This window comes from Etheostoma spectabile, chromosome 9 (genome assembly GCF_008692095.1).
Source record: "Etheostoma spectabile isolate EspeVRDwgs_2016 chromosome 9, UIUC_Espe_1.0, whole genome shotgun sequence".
In the NCBI taxonomy this organism is placed as follows: domain Eukaryota; kingdom Metazoa; phylum Chordata; class Actinopteri; order Perciformes; family Percidae; genus Etheostoma; species Etheostoma spectabile.
Genome location: NC_045741.1, coordinates 8,381,962 through 8,394,448, shown reverse-complemented (window position 1 = coordinate 8,394,448; position 12,487 = coordinate 8,381,962). Strand labels below are relative to the sequence as shown.

Below are 12,487 nucleotides of genomic sequence, written 5' to 3'. Positions count from 1 at the left end.
GGGGCAGATGCATCAGCAGTGATATTTTCAAAGCAAAACAATCTGCATTGCTAGATAACACAGAAGTGGGAAAAAGTTTTTAAAGTTTGGGCAAACTGACTGTTTAATAACAGGGGGCAGAGTGTAAGAATGTTATGACAATAAATAAAAACCACAACTAAATTATCTGATACTGATAATCACCAAAACATAGACCAGAATCTTAGTCAGTCACCCATTTACAAATTAGTAATTGAACTTAAAATTCCCAGAAAACCTGGTTGTCTTTCTTTAACATTTAATATTAATGACGAGCAACAAGCAAAGTTGAAGTTTAACACTCACTCTGTGGCTGTGGTTTGATCACATTGGACTGACAGTATATCAGCTAAAAAGATTTTCTTTTTTTTAAATAGATTGTCATCACATGTTGATTCAAATTGCTTGTTTCTGATTGGTGCACAGAAACGTGATCGCCTTTGTTTGTTAACTGAGCCCCCTTTAAACCCGTGAGAAACCCAAATACAGAAATCTCTCATTGGAAAAGACCAAAATTGTTCAAACTCGGGCGGAAATGTGCCGTTCTTGTTTGACCCCCATCGCACAGAAACCTACTTTTGTATCTTGCGTGTCTCTTCTAAATCTGATGTCTATTTTAAGCGGCTCTGAGGGTTGTTTCAGGCTCGGGGTGATGAGAAAGTCTGTCACTCAGCACAGAGATAATTACACACGTGGATAATCCAGGTATCACAGAGGTTTGGACTGAACTGAACAAAACCAAACACACATCAGACTGACAACAGCTGCTTGTATTTAGTCAGAGGGTAAAAGCAATAAGATGAGATGAATGGTTGCTCAGAAGGCGTCGGACTGTCTGAAATGTCTCGTTTCTTTTCCTTTTAGCAAAAGTGTAAAGAAAAGAAGCTGAGTGCATTTTGTACGACAAACTGAGCAGATTGATCCAGTTATCATGCATCCTTTAAAACCACTAAAGTAGATTTGTATTGTATTTTCTGATGAAGGAACAGTGGTGTACATTTTATGGAAATATTCTAATGCTTCTTTTTCTTTTTTACAATATATGTGAAAATGCAAATTGGGTCTTGCTCTAACAAATGAAGGAAAGTGATTTATTGTGATTTTCCTAGAATCTAGTTATGGCAATCTGTTATTTAGTTGCCTCAATTAATTTGATAAAAGAAAAAAAGTGATCTTGCTTTCTATTTTTTTATGTTGAGTGTTTTCTTTGTGTCTTTGTGAAGCCAGTCGACATCGTTTCAGCAATTATGATGAAAGACGAAAGTTGAACGCTGCACATGAAGGCTTTCTAAAAAAAAAACAAGGCACAAATGGACCGCTAAAGCAAACCTGGGACTTTTTTTATCGATTTATATCTTCAAACTGCTGCAAATTAAATCTTTTAATTTTTTATGTGATTTTTTTTTTTTTTTAAGTGGGGATGTAATAACTCTTGTAATGACTGTAATCTTCAAAAAAAAAAATCTGAAATATACCTAATCATGACCTTCTTGTTTTGTGTGACTCGTGTCTTTTTAACGATCATTGTGACTTTTTATCTCTGCGTAGAAATTCCTCTTTTTTATTTATTCTGTGCATATCCTGTTTTTTAAGTATTTCCTAGTCTCGGTCCTGCGAAGGCGGAAGCCAACCTCCCACTCAGCACTGCCGGCAAACTTCCTGTTTTGACAGAGCCGGTGTCCTTGTCAGTTTGTTTTCCTTCTGAATGTGTGTCAGACGTCAGTATAGACAGGCCCCCGTGTGTGTCCTCCCTCTGTTTAATAGTCTGTTTTAAGAGAGCCGGACGCAGAGAAGCGTCGGTGGCAGGAAGTTAGGAGTGGAAGCTGCTCTGATGTTTAATTAATCCGCGTTTGTCCTAATTCATGGAAATCGTGGTCTTCCTCTTGGCGTCTCGGAGTGTCGCCGGCCTCGTGTTTGTCGCTGTGTCGAGATGAGCTGAAGCCAGTCAGTAACGCGACGCAGGAAGAATCCCAGAATGGAGACGACTGCGGGGTGAGGCTGTTTATTCACCCCACTTCCACATCAGTTGTGTAAACAGCCAATCAGCTAAGACACACAGGTCTTGTCACTGTTGAATAATTCAAACATGGTGCATTTATTCATTCTCTACAAAGGAATCTAGGCTTCTCTGCATAATAATTTCTCCAACTGTGGGGGACAGTTACGGTAGCCGACTGGATGAAGTCGACACAGCCTAATGTTGTTTAAACAACTTTCTGTATTAAGTCCCAATATGAGTTTCTTGGCTAATTTGTGGAAAGTTCTCCAGAAACATAAACATCATTTTAAAGTTTTGCTGTAAACCGAGTAAAGTTCAACAGTAAATGTGCTGTATTCATATAGCGCTTTTCTAGTTTTAACGACTACTCAAAGTGCTTTTACATCCTACAGTGAATTCACCATTCACACACATTCTTACACTGTGGCCGAGGCTGCCGTACAAGGTGCCACCTGCTCATCAGATAAACACTCACACACATGCACAGCACCGGGGGCAACTCGGGGTTCAGTGTCTCGCCCAAGGACACTTCGACATGTGACTGCAGGGCTAGGAATTGAACCACCAACCCTCCAACTGGCAGGCAACCACTCTACCACTGAGCCACAGCCGCACAGTTTCAGAACTAAAACTCACAGTTGCCCAAACACAACAAAACCAATCAGGCCTTTTTGGTGAGACTAGTTGAGGTTGGGAAGAAACTAGTCAATATCCACGATGTTCCACTTCCGGGATTTCCCCATTTCCTGAAATTCCGCTCGATATCCCTTTTTTTTGGCCAGATGTCTGTTACCTCGTGCTTTCTTTGTATTGATATTCTAAACTCCGGTGGATTTCTGAGGACTATGGTTACCTGCTCCTCAGATCTCTGCAGGGTAAATCTAGACCACTAGCTAGACTATCTCTCTAATCTGAGTTTTCTGTTGCACAGCTACAACAGAAAACACGTACACATGTTCCACCAAAACAAGTTCCTTCCCGAGGCTATTTTGCAGCAGCACCATGGCTCTGTCCGGCCCTTAGCACCGCCGAAGACGATTGGGATTGGTTTAAAGAAATGCCAATAACCCAGAGCACGTTTTTCTCCCATCCACGAATGCTGTGTGGACTCACCAGACCCTCCTCGGCGGCGCTGTGGAGGAAGGTCTGACAGTGCGAGAGTAGGAAGAAACCATTTCTGTGGCGTGAGGTTTTGGACAGTTTATGTCCGGGTGCTTGAGGTCGGCCACACCCTCCCCTGTCTGCCTCAAGGTCCTGGAGCGACTACACTTCGTCTTTTTTGTGTCCTAAATTTATAAATAGTTAGCATTAGATAATGCCTCATTTTAATATTTCGTTAATATTTATTTCTTTAACATAAAGTTTTGGAACAACTTAATAATCAACTGGGGAAGCATCATGGTGCTTTATTAGTTAAAAGAGTTTTAACCTATCACCTGGAGTGTCTTGCGAGATGTATGGAATTTTACAATCCATATCTTGAAAGCCATAAATCTCTACTTCAGTAGCACGTACACACCAAACTTTCCAGTTACATTCATATGTAAATTCGGAAGGTTTTCACCAAGGGTGTTGTTCATATATCATTCATATACATTTTATTCCTTAAAACATGGCAAAAATTGTTTTTATGGCTATATGACAGCATTTTCTGATTTACGGAGGGATTAAAGAGATATCAAAAATCCCCTTTGTTAAAACCTTTGACTGTAACATGTCAACAAAATGAAATAAGACTTTTAAAGCAGACAAGATAATGCCCCATTTGTATATTTAAACATACAATTCCAGAAAACTTATTGTCTTATTGTCTTAATATAAGTTATCGACTGGGGCAGTTCCATGGTGATATCTATAATAAAAAAAGGACCTTACTGTCTCCTCTTAAAGTTGGTTAAGAATTTCACTACAGAGAAGAATGGTGCAACAGACCTGGAGACCTTCAACCCACAGACGTCACTTCATCTCCTTTTTTCCTTTAAACAAGATCCTGTGTGCAGCTGCTTTTTAAGGCCCCGATGGACTGGTCCTGTCAAGTACATTATGAGGCGTAAGTACCTTCTCATCTATGCTCCACAATATGTTGTTATTTTTATCGTAATGATATTCATGTGAGTACCCAGCAGAGAGAAATCTGAAAAGAAAATCAGCACAGCAATCAGACAAGCCGCCTTCAGAGCACACGAAGTAAATCACGTCTTTGAGGAGTCGTTTTCAGAGCGCCCTGAAAACAAATAATTAGATGTTGTTTGCAAGTGTAAGAAACCGGCCCATACTGAGAGTCTGAGGCTGTTATATCAATATACAATATTTAATACATTCTATTGTTTGATGAGGCAGACAGCATTATAACACTGCCCCCCCCCCCCCCCCCCCTTTCCCGTAACATAAGGAGGTGAGAAACTTATGAGAAGATCGGGACATGGGTGACCCTAGCTCACCTAGTAATAGCGTCCCCCCCCCCATGTTGGCGGAGTCCTGCAGCGATGTAGGGTTCAAATCCGACCGGTGGCCCATTGAAGTGTCTGAAGTCAAGAAAAGTGTCTTTCTGCAAAATTGAGGGTGTGTGTTTCTCGGAGTGTAACATCCGTGGGCTATAAGCTGTAGGTGATTTGGACATATTAACCTAGAGAAACATACGTTGAACATTTGACCTAAGGAAAAACAATGCTGAGAACATATCGACCTTTGAAAGGTCTCCTTGATGTGTCATATTGCATGGATATTGAGCTGTGGAACATACAGTTTTATTATCGCATCTCATAACAGTTTCACCTAGTTAGTTAGTAGGTGTGTAAACAATTTAATAACAACCAATAAACCAATAAAAAAAGTAGATTTTGTGTTGCAGCCAGTTTTGATTAAGTAATGTGCAACTCTCCACATAAACTTGAGTTTTAGGACAGCTGCTGCAATCAGCTCTTTATGCTTTCATGTTTTCTGGCATTTGAAAACATTGCAGACGTACACCTGACACGTCTCCCCTTAGACTGTCCCTCCACAGGTTTCATGAATCTTTGGTGAATGATATGTCAGCTGATGCTTCTGGGGCTTCACAATCACAGATGTCTGAGATTTCAGTTTTCAAAAACTGGTCTCTACTCTGGGACTTGTTCGTCCCAGGTTCAATCAGTTTAAGACAAATTACTATATTTGTTTAGTGTGATTTCAGTAATGACAGTTTTAGCCTAGATAAAGTCATAAAGGATTGTCTACAGGTAACATGATATTAATGTAGCTACTGTTGTACATGGGAAAGGGTAAAAATGGCAGCTCACTCTCTTCTTGATTTGCTTTCATATTTCTTTTGAGTTTGCTTGATTAGTGCCCACCACAGGTACCACCATGACTCAAAAGTCTCTCTCTCTCTCTCTCTCTCTCTCTCTCTCTCTCTCTCTCTCAGCCAGAGCATTAGTCACTGCCCGCTGGCCGGATGGAGTTCTTATCAGGTTTATTGATCAGTGTGTGTGTGTGTGTGTCTGTCCGTGTGTGTGCAACCCACTCCTCTCCGTTTAGGTCTTTACATTCCCGAGGCATCCACAACATTTGTACACAAAAAGAAATGTCAGACCATGATACTATAACACTGCCTGACATTAGAAGTCTAAAAAAATTCAACAAAAAAGCTAGTAACACTAGCATTAGCAGCTAATGCTACATCTGGCCACGTGCATTGTGGTTCCTCTAAGAACATGCACCCATACAGTGTTATTTTACACACAAACTCAAGAGTGATGACGCTGACCCAAGAACGTCTCGGGTTACGTATGTAACCCTTGTTCCCCGAGATAGGGGAACGAGACACTGCGTCGGTTACGACACTATGGGAACGCCTATAGTGTCGTAACCGACGCAGTTCGAGTTCCCCTCGAAGGGGAACTGTAATAAACATAACCAACCAGCGGCATTTGGGGGAATAAACCTCTCAGTGACAGACTTAAAAGTTATCCAGTGTGGCACTGCCAAAGACATCACTTCTGGGGTATTTCTGAATTAGTATTTGAAGTGATTGTGGTGTGTGTGTGTGTGTGTGTGTTTGTGTGTGTGTGTGTGTGTGTGTGTGTGTGGTGTGTGTGTGTGTGTTGTGTGTGTGTGTTGTGTGTGTGTGTGGTGTGTGTGTTTTGTGTTGTGTGAGTGTGTTTGAGGAGATCGAGAAAGAGAGGGACAACTTGAGAGCCAATCTAGCACCACAAAACAGCTTTATCGACACACCTCAAAACCAGAATTGAATCATTAAAGCTGCTGCTGGTAGCTAACAACAACAGCAACGTTTGTTGCCAAAGCCTTGGAAATGAACTCAATTTATATCAACTATTAACAAAAATGGAAAAATAAGCATCTAAACAGCACAAATGTCATGGTTTGCTCTTTTTAGCGTAACAACAAATACTTGTTTTTGAGTGGTTGGCAGGATTTCATTAAGCTCATACAACAGATCCACTAATCTACATCAGTGCAGGCGGAATACTAAAGTGAACCAAGGCAACTGTGCTTGTTTGATGCTGTGCTAATGTAACAGGGTTTATATATTATGCCATTCCACTTGCCATTATTGTTATTTAATATCAATGTAGAATTATTTACGCGCCCTCTCTACAGTAGTTAAATGCCACTGGCTGTTGTGTAATCATTGCCAGTTATGAGAGACGTGCCCAAGGTGCAGCACAGAGTACAAATATTGTGTATTTATGCCCGTATAGTCATTGTACGATTCATTGTAACATACGTGCACTGTGATTTATTGACATATTAATAAAATGAGTTACAAGTGGATTGTTGTTGTTTTCAAGTGCTAGAATATTAAAAGTGGCATAATGACTTTTAGCTAGCCCCTGTGCTAAAATAACATGCTATTCTTTTGTAGTGTGCTGCATGTAAGCTACTGGGAGCCAACTGTTTGACTGACCAGTACATACTCCGTTCCTCTTCAGATAATAAACGGGCCCGTCGCGGCGTAAAGACTAAGGGGGTAAGAGAGCATCCGGAAAGCGTACCTCCTCCGGGGAGATACTTAGGCTAACAAGCCATCACCTGTTGTTAGCATTCCAGTGACTGCCAGTCATTTTGGCATCACTTTGACAACAAATAATAATAATAATAATAATAATACATTTTATTTATAATGCACTTTTCATCAATAGTTCTCAAAGTGCTAGGATTTTAAAAGCTCCATTACTTTGTATTTTATGTTGCTTATTTTATCTTGCAGGCCGTTTTGACTTAGATTAGCTGTTTAAGTTTAATTACAAAGGTAACCAGCATTTTAGTTTGCAATAATTAGCCTGTGCCTCTGTCACCTCCTAACATATACCTACGCTCTCCGTCTCTGCAACATTCGGAACGACTGAGATTTCTCTTGCACAGCTACCAGAAGACTTACAGCTTTCAGATAGGTTGTTCACGTCACATCTACGTCTTAACGCTACAGGTGGAGGCTGCGCAGTAACACTCAGCCGTCACTGGAAAAGAGCTTCTAATTGACTAATTGACTAAGGCGTCGCTGTGTCCTACTGTCTAAAGATCAACGAGTCTCCTGCTTGTCATTCGTCCTTTTACACACAACGAGTCGAGGGGTTGCTCAAACCAGCCAGTCCTGGAAGTGTGACTGACCGTGGTTGTGGCTGTAGCTTTTAACCCTCGTTAACCTGGATCCTGATGTTTTAAAGTGTTGTGGTTTGTCTCCCTGTGATGTATTTTGGCTGGAGTGATTTTTACACTTGTTACTTATGTATTTGACATCAACCCTGTTCAGCACTTTGGTCAACTGTTGCTGTTTTTAAATGTGCTATAGAAATAAAATTGACATTTACAATGACAGCGGTTACACTGACAGATAGTAGCCCTTCCTTTAATGGACCTGATCATGAGTAAACACATATTTAATAAAAGGTTTATGATCCAAATCCATCTTACCTTTTCCTTTGGGGAGTGTTAAATAAGGTAAAGTTCGCACAACAGTTAAATGCTCTGAAAAAATATTTAACAGTGTAGAAACAGACACACACAAGGTTTCGGCTCAAAATTGGGCCTTCCTTGGTGTGTCTATTTTTGGTCATCATTTATGCCTTGGATGAAATTCAATACACAAGTATGAATATAGATAGGGATGAGGCTGGTCTTTAGTATATTTATTGTCATTATGATGAATAAACTACAAGCACAGGACACATTAAACTGAGTCAGTTGTAACCATAGAAATAAACATTTCTATGGTTTTAAGACCTGGAAAACAGGCAAGCAGACTATTAATGTTTGAAATGTCCACCTTCGGCTACTATATGTGAAAGAACTGATGCAAACTTGACCAAACCAGAAGAAGAATAAAAATGGATGAAGGCTGACAATCCACAATCCCTTTTATGAAGCATTAATTATTATCCAATTTAAAATCCCTTCAAACAAACCCATTTGGAACATTTGGATGAAATAGACTCGATCACATCTTCCTCGTCTATTATTTTAAGAAACCTCGTTGCATATTATCATTTTTTGTTATGATGCAGACACTGAAGTCCTACTTCCTGTTATATTCATTCATTTATATGAGTTTAATTATTTTTGGATACTCATATTTTGTGGGAAACATCTTTAAGTGTTAAGGAAACATTTATAATTGAGGGGACTTTCTCTGGGTTTAGCTGAGGAGACATGCAGTCCCAGTTTTGGTGAATCTTCTGTTTCAGGTTCAGCACACTAGCGTCTCTGAGGGTCACTGTACTGCTGTAGTTTGAAGAAAAACTAGAATGACACCTACTGCAGGCATGGCATAGATGCCACCGATGATCTTATTTCTTCTAGACGAGAAGGGGAGACGAGAAGAGATTTGTTTTGTGGTTTTTGTATGCTTCCATTTTTATTTTTCATTTTTTTTGCTGTGTTGCTGCTTAAATCCAGAAGTGTCAGAAGTCCTTCTGGTTTTCCTTATTTTCCTTTATTCTTCTTTGTCCTGCTCCTCTCATCCTGTCTGCCTCTCTTTCTCTCTCTCTCTCTCTCTCTCTCTCTCTCTCAGACAGTAATTGCTCTTGTCTCTCACAGCCAGAGTGTTCCTGCCTGACTTTGACTTTGGTTTTTTGTTCCCCCATGACTGACCAAGACAAGAGTGTGAGTCTTCAGAAAAAAATGGTATGCTTTGTACAACTTATTCAGAGCCTCCTATGCCTTTACCTCATCCATCCATCCATCTATCCATCTGTCATCTAGGGGGCTATTACAGCCTCTCAAAGCCCAGACAGGGCCTCCTTTATGGGAGAAGGCTGTCAAAAGAGAGCCCTCTCTACAGGATGGGTGTGGGGGGGGATGTACGGACAGACAAACAGACAGTTAACTGAGGCAAGATTACGTCTGTTTGTGCAGTGAAATGGGTCACATGGGCTTTATAAGCCATTAAATGTAGTGTTTTAAAGTCTTTAAAGTTTTTTTTTTTCTTCTGGGAAAAGAAACAGAAACTTGTCAGTTAGATATTATTGTTGTATGTGTTTGTGATGCAAATCAATGTCTAGTTTTGCATTGAGTTCCCACAGGGGGGAAGTAACTGTTGTTTTGGGTAATTGCAAGGCAAGCTATAAAACCTGAATCAGACTAAATGCAATTTCTAACCCTAGCCCTGGGTTCCCTGAGGAACTGAGTAAAAATAACCAAGTGCCTCAGAAGAAAACAATCATATTCACTCGTCTCTGGAGCAGCTTCCAGAGAGAAGAGCGCACTTTGTGTTTTACACGTGTAGGAAAATCAGATTTAAACGCTGAGCTGTTATTTTTACTCATCTGCTATTGGTTGAAATGGGTTAACTGCTGAATGGATCACACCAGGCTGCACATAGTGTACAGTCAACACGACTACCTGACACGCAGAGTTACAAGTTTCTCTGGTGAGTCCACAAGCTCAACAACAACTAAACGTTGACCAGCGGCCCTCATGTTCAAAAACCAAAACACCTGCATCCGTGGATAAGATTGTGAATACATAAGAGCAACTTTATCATCCTCATCTACTGAAATATGTTGTTCTCTGACTCTTTTTTTTTTTTTTAAATCTTTCTTTTTTCCTTTCTATTTTGATGTCCTTAATGCCAGTGCTGTGTCTCTAGGATGGCAATATCAGTTGGCCAGTCCAGTGAAAAATCTATTCTGTGGATTGCCATGAAATTTGTTACACATATTCAGCTTCCCCTTAAGATTCATCTTAAGATTCATTGTATCATCTTTTAATAAAATTATAAATAAATCTTTGCAAAACTTTCCTTAATGAAATTCCCATTAGTGTCCACGTTGCTCTGTCTTTTCTACTACAAATGTCAACATTGTAACACGCACAACTCAGATCTTTAACATACCTTCTAAACATTGTCTTTGTGAGTATGTTAGCTGCTGATGTTAGCCTCTAGCTAAAGCACAGTGCAGCCTCATAGAGCCTCTAGCATGGCAGTCGACTTCTTCTGTGGTCTTTTTTTCCCCCTTAAACATTTTATAACTGCTGTTTTAAAAAGTTTTTTATGTAGCTAAGTAAATGTGTAAATATGTATCTCAGAATACTCATTTCAAAAGAGACATTTCACAGTAGATTTCAAACGGTGTCCTAAATGTTACGTCCTTCCTGTCACAGTAGACTGAAATGCTGGTCTGAGGACACATTCTTCAGTTGTCCCAAAACATGGACACTGCAGTATAGTGTGTATTTTCATTTTGACTAGACATGATTAAAGATCTTTTTTCCTGGCATTGTAAGGAAAAAGTGGTGTTCCTTTTCCCTTGTGTGTGGATCTCAGTGTCAGCACTCACCACAAACTGCCCTCCATTCATTACATAATACAACACTTTCTGTAGTGATTGTACATCAAGACGTTGGGAGACGTAGGCAGTGTATTATTTGCAAACTTCACCTTTGTTTAGTGCCACCCTTGATATCTTCTTCTATAATATTAAGAAAACATAAACTGAGCAACATGCAGCCTAGTCCATCATGTTCGGCTAAACAGTTCCATCTAGTGAGCAACTCAAATTATTACATCTCTAAAAAAGTAATGGATAAAGTTAAAATCAAATAATCACTGAGTGTGTATTTTATTCTAATTCAAAAGTAAATTATTTTTTAAGAAGCAGTACCATTAAAGTCTCAATAATGATCACAAAGAACATCTTCCTCCAGAACAGCTGCTAACTGGACTTTGACTGGGGGGCTCCAAGGAGATGTCTAATGAATAAATACATTATGTAAATACAATAGACAATAAAAACAAAGACATGTGCCCCTCTGCAGGTTTTTATTGGAACTCAACTCCACTGAAGAAATCAGACTCAGAGTTCTTTATTGATACTGTAGTATCACTTTTTCGATATATGTCAATGACATTTTCATCACTTATTTCAACATACTACACTATGACTTCTGTTGACATACTATGATTGTTTTATCATTTTTTTCTATATGTTGTAGGTTGCTTTTTTAATCAATTTTTGACAAACTATACTATGATGTTTTTCGATATACCAGAAAATTACATTTTGTCACTTTTTCTTTAATTACATATTCAATTTAATTTTAAAGTCACTTACTTACACTGCAATATTGTTTTTTTTGCACTATGGCAACCGCACTTTACTTTACGAAACCTTTATTTGACGCCACTTTACTCCAGTCTACCTTTTTTCTCATAGTCTCACTGTTTGCCTGTCTTTCTTGTGTTTACTTGTTTGTTTGTTTGTTTGTTTTTTTGCTGTTATTGTTGAGAATGCTACTGTAACAAAGGAATTTCCCCGCTGTGGGATGAATAAAGTAATATCTTATCTTATCTCATCTTTTTCGACATGCTATATTATGACTATTTTTGACATACAATGACTTTTTATCACTTGTTTCAAATACTATACTACTTTTTATGACTATTTTTGAAATTCTATACTATTTTGTATCACTTTTTTTGCCATATTATAAATTACTTTTTAATCCTTTTTTCGACATACTATACTATCACCTTTTTATCGCTTATTCTAACATACTATACTATGACTTTTTTTATCACTTTTCGATTTAAGTAACTTTTTTAATCAAATTTTTCGACATACTGTACTATGACTATTTTATCACTTTTTTTTAGATACTATATTATTACTTTTTATTACTTTTTTCGACTACTATTCTATGATTTTTAATCGGGTTTTTTTACAAGATACTATACTACTATTTTATATAAATTATACTATGACTTTTAATGACTTTTTTTGACATACTATCCTATGACTTTTTTAGATATATTATACAGTTACTTTTTTTGACACATACCACAACATTTGTATGGCTTTTTTTCAACATACTATACGACGACAAATTTTGATATTCTATACTATGACATTTTATGACTTTTTCTCACTTTTTTCGACGTCCTATACTACGACTTATTACATTTTTTTGACGAACTACAAGAGGCGGACTTACCATTAGGCATAGGTAGGCAATTGCCTTGGGCCCCAAGCT

The 12,487-nt window shown here is 38.7% G+C and overlaps 1 long non-coding RNA gene across 1 annotated transcript in view; it reads left to right on the top strand.

Moving 5' to 3' along the window:
- The first annotated feature begins 2 nt into the window (after positions 1–2).
- The window catches only part of LOC116695579 (uncharacterized), a 16,040-nt gene continuing 3,555 nt past the window's right edge, over positions 3–12,487 (top strand). Inside the window, exons 1-2 of the long non-coding RNA XR_004333500.1 lie at positions 3–75; positions 5,618–5,619. This is a non-coding gene — a long non-coding RNA (uncharacterized LOC116695579). The remainder of the gene's footprint in view (positions 76–5,617; positions 5,620–12,487) is intronic.